At 46.9% G+C, this 16975-nt stretch overlaps 1 protein-coding gene across 5 annotated transcripts in view; it reads right to left on the bottom strand.

Annotated features, from left to right (window-relative positions):
* The window catches only part of PDZD2 (PDZ domain containing 2), a 559801-nt gene that overhangs the window by 177718 nt on the left and 365108 nt on the right, over positions 1–16975 (bottom strand). Inside the window, exon 1 of one of the 5 annotated variants that reach the window (XM_063959289.1) lies at positions 11769–11976. The exons of the other annotated variants lie outside the window; for them this stretch is intronic. The gene's annotated coding sequence lies outside the window, so the exon portion shown is untranslated. Of the gene's footprint in view, positions 1–11768; positions 11977–16975 lie in introns of those variants that run through there. 5 annotated transcript variants of the gene reach the window in all.

Genomic DNA, 16975 nt, shown 5'->3' with positions numbered 1-16975 from the left:
ATCAAAACAATCCTTAGATGACCTGAGCTTGTGATTAATATTGATGAGGCAGAACAGAGAGGGAAACACAGCGAAGGATTTGCAATTCTGATCCATATAAGCGGCCACCTCTCAGCTGTTCCTTTCATCCTCAGTGTTCCCATAAAGTGATGCATGAAACTGTAACAGCCCCTCACACCGGCTCTCTGACCGGGGATTGTGTGACGCGTGTGTTCTCACTAACTTCTCTTACTGACACAAAGCCCCTACCCGACTCTTCCTCTCTACTTACAGGGATGCGCACAGAAGGTTATTCCACCGAGGGATGGCTCAGGAGGACCCTTTGTACCTAATACAAACAACCATATGGGCATACAGTTGGAGCCTTGCTCATCTAGGCTATTCTACTGTGCCTAGGTGCACCAAGGCTTATTAGCATAAGCCTTTCATCTATTGTTCTCAGCTGCAATACAATACAGAGAGAACAATACAGCAGGGGATTAAGTCCGACAGCACTGGCTCAGGTAATCCTATTAAAGGGAAAGATGAACAGGGCTCCATCTGTATACAGGTAGACTATGTATATAAATCGCCTTGGTATATTTATTACCGGCTCTCTCTGGCGCAAGGGTTTTCCCCATCTCCCCACCCCCACTAAGGGCTGCCAGTACCCATCTTACCATGTATCAGAGTGGTAACCATCGGAACATAAGCGCATTACGACTCGGATACATTTGCAGACTGTAAACACTGCCGATGCTTTCCCTGCGTCCACCGATGAATTGCGCCCTTTATAGGAATGGTAATAAACCAAGTATTAGTTACCAAATTTCGGCAAGAAACCAAAACTGAGGAGGTGGAATCAAAATCCCACATATTACGCTATCTGATTGCCTATTACTCCTTCTTTCTCTCCGTGGCCAGTAACTCTGCTTCGTCATATACTTCCGCAGGTTCCTTGCTAGGTTCCCCACCAAGCCCATTTCCAGCTTGGGGGGGGGGGGGGGAATTCAATTGCCAGCAATCCATTTGCCCGGCCGAATCAGCGAGCCAATAGTTGTGCTGTACGGCAGCCCGATCTCGCACAAAAGTGTTCGGTGCCCCATAGAAGCTGACATTTGGCTGACCGGATAAAGGGTGAGATGCCCCAAACGTACTAACCCCAAGGAGCCCTTGTATCAGCTGTCTCCCATACGCCCTGATATTTGCAGCTCCTGCGAGACCACGTATTGGGATGACAGCATCTCCCCTGTGCATGGCTGCAGTACTTGAGTAATAAAAAATGTTCCCGCCTCACTGGGTATAAACCTTAAAAAGGAACAAAACTGTCCGCACATTGAGGACTGTCCTGTGTGAATGTTCCATCGCGGCTTTTTGATCTTTCTTTAAACACAGAGTTGGTGGGAGCACCAGAAAAGCCGCTGTCATGCATTTGGACGCGTTAAACACTCAGTAATGATGGATTAATGATGACTAGTTTTCTCTGCCGCCTATTGTGTAACGTGGGCTCCCAGGGGTTTATTTACTAAACAGGCGATTATCTGAATTTTTCCCCAGAGAACCTGTAACAGCTATGGCAGGAAGTGTGGGATCAGGTGTGTTTTGTACGGTCTGGCATTGCTCTTATAAATTCTGTGGGAAATAGCGCAGATAATCATAGTCTCTAAAAAGTCGCTGTTTAGTAAATATACCCCCAGCCTAGTCTCACATCAAACTGACTACCAGTATATGCAAATAATACAAGTTTTCATGCTGTACTGTAGTGGCTGCAGTCATAATGCACACCTCCCAACCGTCCTGATATCAGCCGCGCAGCCGCCATCTGAGGTCTCCGTCCTGCCATCACGATCGGGTCCTGCACTGTCCCGATCACCAGGAAGTAGGATGCGGATGTCCCCACTTGCTGCCCCTCACATCCATGACATGGACACGCCCCCTCCACTATGTGACCACGCCTCCTGCCCCGACCATACACATGAAGATATACTCACATACACAGACGGACTTGCGCACTTGCGACTGCTTTGCGTCCGACCGTGTGTCAGCTCCCTCTGTCTGTATCCAAGTTCTTTAGGGTTCTATGTATTCGATGCAAAAAAAACAAAAAACACACTATTTTTGGAAAATACACCCATGCAGTACTTCGCACTGTACCAGTGGTTCCCAAACTTTTGGGAATCACGGCGCCCTAGAGTATCAGAACTTTTTTTCACGGCACCCCTAGGCCAAAAGTTTCTAATACCCCTTTCACACCGCACAAATAACCCGGTATCGACCCGGTATAGTGCCAGGTCGACACTGGTCGCTGTGCGGTGTGAAAGGGTCACTCCAGAAATCCCGGGTCAACTGACCCGGTAATTCAACTCGGGAATAAAGACGGGTTATACCCGGGTCAGGTGCAATGTGAAGGGGTTATCGGGGTCGATGCAACCTGTTCACAGCATAGGGAGAGGCGGCATACTACCGGGTCGGGAAACCAGTAGAAAGGGGCCAATGCCAGGTCGCACCCGCGAAGGACCCGTTTCCAATTCCCAGGTGCGACCCGGCATTTGCGATCTGAAAGTGGTATTATTGGGAAATTCAGAATAAATATAAAATTGAGTAAAATGTGTTTATAGCTCATCATTAGGCTCAGTGATACGGTGAGGGTCAGGATTCGTTTCTGTTTGACCACATAGTTTATGATTGGAAGCCAAAGCACTGGTTTTGCCAATTACGTTGATCACAAATAATTTTAATTGGTCCTGAACCACCACACCGAAACACACAGCACCCAGTTTGGGAACCACTGCACTTTACATTAAGGGGTCTCATTAGCGAAAGGTCTTCCATGAGGTAAGAAAGAGTGTAGAAAATTTGGATTTTTTTAATAATTTTTGCATTAGCCAAGATGTTTTCTATTTATATTTTTATCTGAAATGAGGAGCCAAGCCTTCATCATAACCTCGTTACTCCGGCCTTGTATATTTACATTATCTCAGTGTTTAACGCCAGGAAACACTTTCAATATTTGATAAAATTGCATCCATGTGTTCCTGTGGCAATATGACACTGTATACACACGTCGTATAAGTGCAAGGCAATACATTATAAACCTTTCACAATTTCCTGTCAGTTTGAATTAAGTCTACCTTTTATGTACGCCCAAGCAAGCTATGTTGGCTGGCTCTCTAATAAGGGTTATAATGGACACCGCTAGAAGAGATATGCTCGTTGTCATTATTTTACAGAAGTTTATTTGCAATGCTTAATCAAATCTGGTTTATTAAACACAGATCAAAATCCACCACGATGAATGAAAACCATATGTGAAAACAAACCCAATGACAGCACATAGCCTAGGCAGCCATTTTGTGGGCATGGCTAATAATTCACATGATTGCATTATGTAATTCCACTAGAGGGCACTGAGACATAAAGTGCAGCCTCGCAAAATGGCTGCTCCTCCGTCATATCACTGGTCCCGGACCCTAGGCAGCAGTTTTATTGCTATGGCTTAGCTCACAAACTGGCAACCTCCACAGTGTGTAGGCAATGGGTGCACACATGGTGACAATACTGCATTTCATTCATTGATGTTGCTGTTGGCTTACACAACGGCCCACATTCCCGCCGATCTCTCCAAATATTTCACAATTTCAAATATTGTTTTACACCAACTTATTACCACATAGTTGAGATTTCCTCTAGACCACAGAAAGGGAGAGGCATGTGGGTTATACGAGTCATTTACTCTCCCTCTGGGACACAAACATACACAATGCAAGTAGTACCCACACACAGTTCTGGACTGTGCTTGGCTGGGCGAATGAGCGGATCCACTGCAATACTCTGGGGGAAATGTATCAAGTCTTGTGGGTAGATTTACTAAAGCTTCTAAAAATTCTTAAAAAATGAAGATGTTGCCCATAGCAACCAAAAAAACTTCAGTCATTTATCTAGCAGACTTGTAGTTACGCATTGGTATAAAAGCATGGCCATGGAGCATCTGAAGTGCTAAACATAGATCCAGGGCAGTAATGAGACATTTTGGTGACCTGGGCCAGAAAAAGCATTGGCGCTCCCCAGGAACATGAGGTGAGCCCTGGCGCCCAGTGAAAGCACTTGCTATGATGCCCCTTCCCCCATGATTAACCATCATTTATGCACTTAATTTGAGAGATCTTCGTTATTTAGTTACATTATACATTATTGTAAATCACGCATTTCATAGCAGTCATACCCAGGACCTACAGTCACATCCTCCTTTATTTAAAGCACACATTTCAAAATAATGTCCTACCCAAGAATTCGAACCCACAACCTTCCATACTGCAGTCAGACACCTTACTCATGCAGCTTTTTGCTCCTGTATGGGAAGTATGAGAGCATTTGACAATGTGTGCCATACAGAAAGAAGTGTGTGACTGAAGGTGGTTAGGGACGAGAGGCGGAGAAGGGGGGCGGCCAGGTGATCCCGGGGATTAGAGAGGAGGAAGTTGCAAGTGAGATTGCTTAATACAGGAAATTGACTGGTGCTGCAAAACAGTGCCCCCTGCTTTGCGGTGCCCTGTGCAGCGGCAAATGTCGGACCACCCTAGTTAATGCCGTGTCGAGATCCATCTGAATGGCGGAGCTGCGTGTTGTTACCTAGTGTTCACTCTAAGCTTCTTTCGCAGGGCGCTGCGCCCTGCCCCTTTTTTGAGTGACAGAATGCGCCCTGCCCGTTTGTGCCCACCCTGCTAGGACTGCCTTCTCAACCCGCCGCGCTGTCACTTCTTCCCCCTGCGGCGCTGTCACTTCTTTTCCCAGCGGCGCTGTCACTTCTCCCCCTCGCTGCGCTGATAGCTATCAGCTGATGGCGGAGACAGGGTCAGCGTGCAGTGGGGAGGAGCAGCCAATCAGAGCCTGCGGTGTCTCCCGCCAGTGCTCCGGCATGGTTTGATTCCCCCGCACCATGGCGCTGCGCGCTGACCTGGGCTCTGCCGTCAGCATCAAGAGACCGGCCCCGCTGACCCGGCACAGCACCCTCCTCCGCAACGGTGAGTGCCGCTCTGCATCTGCCCTGTGCCCGTCCTCCCCTCCCTCCTAGTGCTCTCTCCCTGGTGCAAGGTGCCTCAGTGCTCTCTCCCTGGTGCAAGGTGCCTCAGTGCTCTCTCCCTGGTGCAAGGTGCCTCAGTGCTCTGTCCCTGGTGCAAGGTGCCTCAGTGCTCTCTCCCTGGTGCAAGGTGCCTCAGTGCTCTCTCCCTGGTGCAGTGTGTCTAAATGCTCTGCCTGGTGCAATGTGTGTAATGTGCTCTATCTGGCGCAATATGTATAACGTGCTCTACCTGGCGCAGTGTGTATAGGAGGTTCTACCTGGTGCAATGTGTATAAGCGGTACTATTGTGTAGTATAATGTGATTTGGTACTATTATGTGGTCACGCCCCTTCCCCACGAAACAACGCCCCTAAATTTTTGCTGCTTGCCTTTGGCGCGCACTGTCTATGCTTTCTCCTGTAGGAATGGGAGCACCAAGCATTATAGTATGTACCAAATTTTGCCCTTCTAACTTAAAAATGTGCCCTCACGAATTAAAAAATGTGCCCTCCCCGTGATCAGCACCCTGCCCTAAAAAAATCCTAGAGTGAACACTAGTTACCTGTAGGGTGATTTGAAACCTGTTACCATAGAAATTAATAGCTGATGAATTTCAAACAAAATGCTTAATTATAGATATCGTCATATGCAAAAACAAGTGTTCATAGTATTTGCCATCCTCTTGAAGAATTGAGGGACGTTAAAATGGTGCAGAACTGACTCAATAAGACAACGTAATCATTGTTAGTCGATTCATTCAACTACTAGGCTTCGTCCCATTTGCACTGAGCAAATAGAAATTCTATAGTTGAATATAAACCTTAACATAGGAAATGCTGCCATCCAAAAGGATAAAACTCAGTTTAATGTCAGTGACAAGAATACTACAGATATGGGTCAAAAAGCCGAAACTGCAAAGCATAATATATAAAGGACTCCCTTTGAAAACCATAAACTTATTTTGCCTATCACTGTTTCAAGATATGTCCACATACACCAATCCTCAATTCACACCAAACACCCCAGTTTATCGTGCCACAGACATTGCCACATCAAAACATTACACTAACCCTAAGTGCCCACTGTAGTACACTATAAGCTAAGTCTCAAAACTGAGGATAAAGTACACAAAAAACAGGTCCGATACGATTGAGGTAATGTTGGTCAGCACGGACGGTGTAATGGATACCATTACTGCCTCACAGCACTGAGGTCATGGGTTTGATTCCCACCATGACCCTAACTGTGTGGAGTTTGTATATTCTCCCTGTACTTGCGTGGGTTTCCTCTGGGTACTCCGGTTTCCTCCCACAATCCAAAAATATACTGGTAGGCTAATTGGGTCCTAACAAAAATTAACCCTAACGTGAATGTGTGTGCGTGTACATGTGGTAGAGAATATAGATTGTAAGCTCAACTGGAGCAGGGACTGATGTGAATGACCGAATATTCTCTGTAAAGCGCTGCGGAATATGTGTGCGCTATATAAATAACTGGTAATAAATTATAAATGTTACAAAATATTCTTTTGAGAATTATGAGAAAATGGAAACTATATTCGGCACCCATAAATATTTTACCAGGTAAGCGTGGAAGGCAATCACAGATCATGCGAGCACGACAGAGAGGAAGCGATACGGAGCACTCAGCCGCTGCATGGAAAGTACCTGGAAATCCTGGAGGATTACAGAACTTCTGCTCATTGCTGGGAAATAAAACACCCTATAAAGAGAGACACAGCCACATGTATCTGTGATAAGTGGAGAGAACTGCAGAACACAACATGTGGGTAACCACAACTCCTCTGTCTGCTCCCCCTGTATTTACTATTGCTGGAAATATTCTACACTCTGGTGAAAAGTACAAATAAATATATTAATAATATCGCCTACTTTAACCACAATAACATTTAGCACTGCAATCCCCATAATTGTCCCTGAGCTTGTTGGAGCTTGGCCACATGAGTTATACCTATAGGCTACAGGTCTTTGGATGACTCCCCAGCAACTTATATTGTGCTCATATGGGGTTCAATATAGCGCGTAACACCAGACAGCCGTATCGCGCGTTACTGGCGGCTAGAGCAGCAGGTGCAGGTCCCGCTTCCCTTACTGTACTCAGGGGTCTATTTACTAAGCTTTGGAGAGAGATAATGTAGACGGAGATAAAGTACCAGCCAATCAGCTCCTAACTGTCACTTTTCAAACTTAGGGGTCTATTCATGAAGCAGTGAAAAGATTGGAGAAGTGAGCCAGTGGGGAAGTTGCCCATGGCAACCAATCAGCATCGAAGTAACATTTATAATTTGCATATTGTACAATTGTACGGAGCAGCTGATTGGTTGCCATGGGCAACTTCTCCACAGGCTCGTTTCTCCACACTTTTCACTGTTTCATGAATAGACCCCTGAGTTTGAAAAATTAAAGTTAGGAGCTGATTGGCTGGGTACTTTATCTCCGTCTACTTTATCTCTCTCCAAGGCTTAGTAAAAATAAACCCCTGTGTCAGCAGACTGGACAGGTATATCGCACACTATTGGAAAGAAGACTCTGCAGCCCAGCGTGACGCAACCACTGAGCACCAGTGAACGCACTGTAATACAAGCGCTACCATGCAATAAAGAACAGATACTAATAAAAATTACATTGATAATTTGCTTAATAAGTGCTCTGCAGACTGTTTGCCTTAAACTGTCCTGGTTTTCAGCTGCTGAATGTATGAGGGCATAAATATATCAAATAAGACAATTACAGGAACAAAAGCCTACTTGAAACAATAGTGAAAAACATGAGAGAGCCTCTGGAAATTAGGAACAGGTAACAACAATGCATTAAGAGAATAGTGAATACAACAATGCAGGCTTGTTTATTATTGTGTGAACATGCTTTGTATGATATTTCACACCTGCGAGACACACTGTACAATAGTATATTAAAAGGCTATCTATATACAGTATACATTTATAGTAATGCGCCCTCTAGTGTAAGCTGTGGTATTGGCATTCTGTTGCGGCTCAGAAAATGACTACGATCTATAGTATCTTTTAAGTTGTGTCTTGTATTACACAGGTATTATAATTAAAGGCTAACGCTGCACCTCACCTTCATGGGGGGAATTCAAGTGTTTTCATGCCGGCAGCAAAAAGATGGCGCCCGATGGAGCAATTCAAGTGTTGCTCTATTGGGCGCGCACAGCCGGTGGCCCTGACATTACTGTTATGTTGTTCCATTATATTGATGGGCTAGTAACTAGTTTATAATGAACTGAGTTATGACATCACTAAGAGCCATCTGCATCCACATTACTTACAGGGTTTATATATATATATATATATATATATATATATAAATACAAGTGTTTGTAATCCTGTAAACTTCTTTCAAGCAAAACCACAACCCCAAATTGTCAATGTCTGGGTAGAGTAGGGTCGTAGCCAAATTGTGTCCCAGTATCCTTGTCTGCAATGGAGTTATGATCCAGCCACTCTGGGGTCACTTGGAAGAGGCTGCTGCAGTTCGGATAACATGCAAATTGGCCTGACTTGTATGTTAATCGTTGGTCGTTCCTCCTTATCATTGTAGATCAGTGAGAAGTGCAGTGATGGAGAAGCAGACCGGTAGGGGAGGACCAGGCACGGCTCGCTAAAATTAGGTCCCTCTTCTGGGAGATGAGCGTGCGTGTGTGTGTGTGTGTGTGTGTGTGTGTGTGTGTGTGTGTGTGTGTGTGTGTGTGTGTGTGTGTGTGTGAGAAGGGGGGGGTATTATCTTTAGTGTGGGAGCAGCTCATTAGTAAATAAAACAGGACCAGTCGTAAACCTTTAAGATCTCCAGTCCTGTGCATTAAATGTGAAATGATAATAGGTGTATATCGGGGTTGTGGTATGTGAGGAGCAAGACTGTGGGGTCTATTTACTAAGCCTTGGAGAGAGATAAAGTGGGCGAAGATAAAGTACCAGCCAATCAGCTCCTAACTGTCAATTTTCAAACACATGGGGCAGATGTATTAAGCCTGGAGAAGGGATAAAGCGGTGATAAGTGCATGGTAATAACGCACCAGCCAATCAGCTCCTAACTGTCATTTTTCAAATCCTGAATGATTGGCTGATGTGTTATCACCTTGCACTTATCACCGCTTTATCACTTCTTTATCCCTTCTCCAGGTTAATACATCTGCCCCGCAGCCTGTAACATGGCAGTTAGGAGCTGCTACTTTATCTCTGTCCCCTTTATCTCCATCCAAGGCTTAGTAAATAGACCTCTGTGTCATTAAATCCATATTAAACCCATTGTAGGATTAAAACTATATAAGCATATATTTTTGTTCTCTACAGTTCAAGTTTTTTATTTCACTTTTTTTTTTTAAATTTTTCACATATTGGGCGGGATGTACTAAAGCAAAAATGCGGTAAAAACCCCGAAAACGGGGGTTTTACCGCATTTTCATATTTACTAAGACCCTACCGCAGCGTTTTCGGCGTCCAGGGTTTCGCCATCTCTGGATGGCGAAACCCTATAGAAGCCTATGGGCTTCTTTTCGCCGACCGCCGCAACCCGCCGACACCGTCGACCCCCGCCGCAGACGCCGACCCCCCTTCCCCCTGGCTTACCTTCCTCCAGGCTGCCCTGGACCCGGAAGGTAGTGTCCTCCTCCCCCTAGCAACGCAGCCGGACGTCCTTCCGGCTGCAGGGGGGAGGAGGAGGTGCCGGGGGCAGCCTGCTGCTGCTTCCCGGCATCTAGCCAGTGTGGGGACCCCGGGGAGGTGACGGAGACCCCCCGCAGACCACCTAACAGGTATCGCGGGGGGCCTCCGTCACCGCATCGCGATGTTGATCGCATATGTTAGTACATATGCGATCAACATCGCTGCGGTAACCGGCGAGGGGCGGCGATGTATGTTAATACATCCCGCCCATTGGGAGATAGTCAAATGTTTGAAAAGATGGTTGGGTGTCTGTTTTTTCCTGTCTATAATACCCCTTTCACATCGCACAAATAACCCGGTATCGACACAATGTGAAAGCTACTTTGCAGAATAAGCGGGTCGCCAGACCCGGTAATTCAACCCTGTAAAAAAGAAGGGTTATTACCGGGTTGAATACTGGGTCAGGCGCAGTGTGAATGGGAGCCGTTCCGATGCGACACGGCTCCCATTCACAGCATAGAGAGAGGCGGCGCAGGAGATGAGCTCATCTCCCAGCGCCGCCTCCACCCCCGCTGCTATTGCAACCGACCCGGTATATTGCCGGGTCGGAAAGCCAGCAAAGGAGCGCAAATGCCGGATCCCACCCGTTAAGGACAAGTTTCTCTTACCGGGTGGGATCCGGCATTTGCGATCTAAAAGCAGCATTAGATAGCAAACAGACTCCCAACTGACTTTTCAAACAATTGAATTTTCCCCCATTATGTCTAGGTAAGCCCGAATTCCTCCCATTACTTTAGCAATAAGACCCTTTCTCCTGCAACCAGGTTGAATTACTATGAATCAGTTTACTGGACATCACTGTACAGAGGAGATCAGTAAGAGATCCCGCATTCACATCGCTGTATCAAAGTATCAAAAGTCCAAAGATGAAAAGTTGCTAATCCAATTTTTTAGATCTCCTTCACGGACCATGGGAAGTGCAAGAAGACAACTCACTGGTAAACGTGACACTTTGTACCATATAATAACACAGAATATCTGGGTCTAGAGTGTTACGTTCCCTTTCCAGGAAGAAGTCTCTTCATTACGTATACTGATGTAACAGTGCATACACTTCTCTTACTTATTATATCCATGCCAGGGGGTAGGAAACGTGTGGGCACTCCAGCTGCTGTGGAACTACACATGCCAGCTTGTCCTGCTGGGACCTGTAGTTCCACAGTGGCACGCACATTGCTTACCCACGATTGATGCAGTGTGTTGATGTCGCGTAATACTGCAAAAAATAAACTAATCACACCCTGCAGCCCTGCAAAAAGATTACATTAGTAAAAGAGTAGTAGACATCTGGAACAGACCACCAGCAGACTATATAAACCAAATGAACTGCTCTACCAAGAGTCTAGGAATACACTCAGTATATACTCTCCTGCCACTATATTCCCATCTGATAAATATTCCAATTGTCCAAACTGTGAAACGATAAACAGGTCTGTACAGGTTTTTTTTTTTCCAGTTTACCACGTTTATTTTTACATTTTTGTTTGAAGAAATCAGTGGATGCATCTGAAGCCATCTGCGGGGAGATCATCACACGAACCCTCGTGCAACATTGTGTTTTGCCAACAACCCCCAGCCTGCATCGCTGCCACACATACACAGCGCAGGCATATATGCACACAAACTCCGCAAACAGTCAACGTATATCCTAAAATAAATATACATATATATATACATACACACACACACACACACACACACACACACACACACACACACACACTTGGTATTTACTTTAGTCCTTAATAAGCTCTGGTGATGGCCACATGCAGCAGGGTGTGTAACTAATTGTGATGACTGAGGAAGATGAGCCACATGACAGAGAACACATATGGGGAACCCGCACATGTCAGTGCATCACAAGAACACAAGTAAAAGGTTACAGCTCCGGTAGATGTTTCCCATAATGGAAAACAACTGAGAACAGCACTGAGGTGAGAGCTGGGGCTCCTGCACTACAATAAAACTCTGCAAAAGTACATGACGCATTAGCAACTGCTACCTGTATTGTGGTCCAGCGTTCCATACCTTGTTATGCTGCAATCCCTGTACTAAGTCTTCTGTCTGGCACTATCAGGAGCCCCATAATCCACCCACGCACGGTCATGGCTTACATGGGAGCCTCTGTAAGTTACTGGGGAGCCTCCACACACAGTCCAGGCTGGGAGCTCCGCTCAGATCCATACATCCTGCTGCCTGCTCTCCAGTCTCCTCTAGCTGTGCAGCAGCAGCAGAAGCCTGTGCAGCAGTCCTGCCCCCTCAGCTACTGTGCTGCCGCCACACCTACTGCACAATCGTCCCTCTTTAACCCCTGGGATGCTGAGAGCAGAGTGATGTCATATATCAGGATCTCCACTAACTCACCCAACACAGATACAGTCTTACCTCTTCTTACTTGTTTTATATACCGTATATACTCGAGTGTAAGTCGACCCGAATATAAGCCGAGGCACCTAATTTTACAACAAAAACCTGGGAAAACGTATTGACTCGAGTATAAGCCTAGGATGGGAAATGCAGCTCTAGACGTACACAGCCCTCAGTGCCAGATATGCCCCACAGTGCCAGATATGCCCTCATACTGCCAGATATGCCCCCACAGTGCCAGATATGCCCTCATAGTGCCAGATATGCCCCCACAGTGCCAGATATGCCCTCATAGTGCCAGATATGCCCCCACAGTGCCAGATATGCCCTCATAGTGCCAGATATGCCCCCACAGTGCCAGATATGCACTCATACTGCCAGATATGCCCCACAGTGCCAGAAATGCCCTCATAGTGCCAGATATGCCCTCATAGTGCCAGATATGCCCCCACAGTGCCAGATATGCCCCACAGTGCCAGATGTGCCAGATATGCCCTCATAGTGCCAGATATGCCCCCACAGTGCCAGATATGCCCTCATGCTGCCAGATATGCCCCCACAGTGCCAGATATGCCCTCATGCTGCCAAATATGCCCCACAGTGCCAGATGTACCAGATATTCCCCACAGTGCCAGATGTTCCAGATATGCCCTCATGCTGCCAGATATGCCCCACAGTACCAGATATGCCCCACAGTGCCAGATATGCCCCACAGTGCCAGATGTGCCCTTATGCTGCCAGATATGCCCCACAGTGCCAGATGTGCCAGATATGCCCTCATGTTGCCAGATATGCCCCACAGTGCCAGATATGCCCTCATGCTGCCAGATATGCCCCACAGTACCAGATATGCCCCACAGTGCCAGATGTGCCAGATATGCCCCACAGTGCCAGATGTGCACTCATAGTGCCAGATATGCCCCCTCAGTGCCACATATGTCCCCGCCCCCCCAAGTGCCAAATATGCTCTCCCAGTGCCAGTTACTTACCCTCCATCGCTCCCGCGCTGCCTTCTGAAGGAGGGACACGGAAGGCATAGCGCGCGGCTCTCCTGTGTCCCTCCTGCGTCTCCGGCGGCAGCGGTGTGTGTGTGTTAAATGAAGTGCCGGTTCGTGAGCCAATCAGAGCTCACGAACGGGCACTTCATTTAATAGACCCGCTTCTGCCGCCGGAGACGCAGGAGGGACACAGGAGAGCTGTGCCCTCCGTGTCCCTCCTAAACACTGACTCGAGTATAAGCCGAGGGGACTTTTTCAGCACAAAAAAAAGTGCTGAAAAAGTCGGCTTATACTCGAGTATATACGGTATATTAAAAAATAAAAAGGCTTCCTCTTTATAACAACTTTTTGCTGATTATGGTACAGTGATAATTGAGAAAAGAAGATGACATTAGTGTACACACATAACGGGGTTAAACATAACCTGGCTTAACCAAAGCATAGTGTAGAACAGACAAATTCGGCCATACCAGCGTTATCGTGCACTCTCTGAAAATGCAACGTTTAGCGTTTGCAGCAGCCACACATAAACTGATGCACAGGGGAGAATTACCTGCATCAGCGTAGCGTACTTATTCCCTCCAAAATAATTTTTTTAAACGGGATTCAACCATTCAGTCAACTGCGTAAAGTTTGCATGTAAATAAAAAAAAATAAGATTTTACTCACCGGTAAATCTATTTCTCGTAGTCCGTAGTGGATGCTGGGGACTCCGTAAGGACCATGGGGAATAGCGGCTCCGCAGGAGACTGGGCACAGCTTAGAAAGAATTAGGACTACCTGGTGTGCACTGGCTCCTCCCACTATGACCCTCCTCCAGACTTCAGTAAGGATACTGTGCCCGGAAGAGCTGACACAATAAGGAAAGGATTTTGAATCCCAGGTAAGACTCATACCAGCGACACCAATCACACCGTATAACTCGTGATATTATACCCAGTTAACAGTAGAGATGTGCACTTGAAATTTTTCGGGTTTTGTGTTTTGGTTTTGGGTTCGGTTCCGCGGCCGTGTTTTGGGTTCGACCGCGTTTTGGCAAAACCTCACCGAATTTTTTTTGTCGGATTCGGGTGTGTTTTGGATTCGGGTGTTTTTTTCAAAAAACACTAAAAAACAGCTTAAATCATAGAATATGGGGGTCATTTTGATCCCAAAGTATTATTAACCTCAAAAACCATAATTTCCACTCATTTTCAGTCTATTCTGAATACCTCACACCTCACAATATTATTTTTAGTCCTAAAATTTGCACCGAGGTCGCTGGATGACTAAGCTAAGCGACCCTAGTGGCCGACACAAACACCTGGCCCATCTAGGAGTGGCACTGCAGTGTCACGCAGGATGGCCCTTCCAAAAAACACTCCCCAAACAGCACATGACGCAAAGAAGAAAAAAAGAGGCGCAATGAGGTAGCTGTGTGAGTAAGATAAGCGACCCTAGTGGCCGACACAAACACCTGGCCCATCTAGGAGTGGCACTGCAGTGGCACGCAGGATGGCCCTTCCAAAAAACACTCCCCAAACAGCACATGACGCAAAGAAAAAAAGAGGCGCAATGAGGTAGCTGTGTGAGTAAGATAAGCGACCCTAGTGGCCGACACAAACACCTGGCCCATCTAGGAGTGGCACTGCAGTGTCACGCAGGATGGCCCTTCCAAAAAACACTCCCCAAACAGCACATGACGCAAAGAAGAAAAAAAGAGGCGCAATGAGGTAGCTGTGTGAGTAAGATAAGCGACCCTAGTGGCCGACACAAACACCTGGCCCATCTAGGAGTGGCACTGCAGTGGCACGCAGGATGGCCCTTCCAAAAAACACTCCCCAAACAGCACATGACGCAAAGAAGAAAAAAAGAGGCGCAATGAGGTAGCTGTGTGAGTAAGATAAGCGACCCTAGTGGCCGACACAAACACCTGGCCCATCTAGGAGTGGCACTGCAGTGGCACGCAGGATGGCCCTTCCAAAAAACACTCCCCAAACAGCACATGACGCAAATAAAAATGAAAGAAAAAAGAGGTGCAAGATGGAATTGTCCTTGGGCCCTCCCACCCACCCTTATGTTGTATAAACAGGACATGCACACTTTAACCAACCCATCATTTCAGTGACAGGGTCTGCCACACGACTGTGACTGAAATGACGGGTTGGTTTGGACCCCCACCGAAAAAGAAGCAATTAATCTCTCCTTGCACAAACTGGCTCTACAGAGGCAAGATGTCCACCTCATCATCATCCTCCGATATATCACCGTGTACATCCCGCTCCTCACAGATTATCAATTCGTCCCCACTGGAATCCACCATCTCAGCTCCCTGTGTACTACTTTGTGGAGGCAATTGCTGCTGGTCAATGTCTCCACGGAGGAATTGATTATAATTCATTTTAATGAACATCATCTTCTCCACATTTTCTGGAAGTAACCTCGTACGCCGATTGCTGACAAGGTGAGCGGCGGCACTAAACACTCTTTCGGAGTACACACTTGTGGGAGGGCAACTTAGGTAGAATAAAGCCAGTTTGTGCAAGGGCCTCCAAATTGCCTCTTTTTCCTGCCAGTATAAGTACGGACTGTCTGACGTGCCTACTTGGATGCGGTCACTCATATAATCCTCCACCATTCTTTCAATGGGGAGAGAATCATATGCAGTGACAGTAGACGACATGTCCGTAATCGTTGTCAGGTCCTTCAGTCCGGACCAGATGTCAGCATCAGCAGTCGCTCCAGACTGCCCTGCATCACCGCCAGCGGGTGGGCTCGGAATTCTGAGCCTTTTCCTCGCACCCCCAGTTGCGGGAGAATGTGAAGGAGGAGATGTTGACAGGTCGCGTTCCGCTTGACTTGACAATTTTGTCACCAGCAGGTCTTTGAACCCCAGCAGACTTGTGTCTGCCGGAAAGAGAGATCCAAGGTAGGTTTTAAATCTAGGATCGAGCACGGTGGTCAAAATGTAGTGCTCTGATTTCAACAGATTGACCACCCGTGAATCCTTGTTAAGCGAATTAAGGGCTCCATCCACAAGTCCCACATGCCTAGCGGAATCGCTCCCTTTTAGCTCCTCCTTCAATGCCTCCAGCTTCTTCTGCAAAAGCCTGATGAGGGGAATGACCTGACTCAGGCTGGCAGTGTCTGAACTGACTTCACGTGTGGCAAGTTCAAAAGGTTGCAGAACCTTGCACAACGTTGAAATCATTCTCCACTGCGCTTGAGACAGGTACATTCCACCTCCTATATCGTGCTCAATTGTATAGGCTTGAATGGCCTTTTGCTGCTCCTCCAACCTCTGAAGCATATATAGGGTTGAATTCCACCTCGTTACCACTTCTTGCTTCAGATGATGGCAGGGCAGGTTCAGGCGTTTTTGGTGGTGCTCCAGTCTTCTGTACGTGGTGCCTGTCTTCCGAAAGTGTCCCGCAATTCTTCTGGCCACAGACAGCATCTCTTGCACGCCCCTGTCGTTTTTAAAAAAATTCTGCACCACCAAATTCAAGGTATGTGCAAAACATGGGACGTGCTGGAATTTGCCCATATTTAATGCACACACAATATTGCTGGCGTTGTCCGATGCCACAAATCCACAGGAGAGTCCAATTGGGGTAAGCCATTCCGCGATGATCTTCCTCAGTTGCCGTAAGAGGTTTTCAGCTGTGTGCGTATTCTGGAAACCGGTGATACAAAGCGTAGCCTGCCTAGGAAAGAGTTGGCGTTTGCGAGATGCTGCTACTGGTGCCGCCGCTGCTGTTCTTGCGGCGGGCGTCCATACATCTACCCAGTGGGCTGTCACAGTCATATAGTCCTGACCCTGCCCTGCTCCACTTGTCCACATGTCCGTGGTTAAGTGGACATTGGGTACAACTGCATTTTTTAGGACAC

This window comes from Pseudophryne corroboree, chromosome 1 (genome assembly GCF_028390025.1).
Source record: "Pseudophryne corroboree isolate aPseCor3 chromosome 1, aPseCor3.hap2, whole genome shotgun sequence".
Lineage (NCBI taxonomy): Eukaryota > Metazoa > Chordata > Amphibia > Anura > Myobatrachidae > Pseudophryne > Pseudophryne corroboree.
Note: the sequence above shows the minus strand (reverse complement) of the source record. Positions and strands in the feature narration are given on the sequence as shown.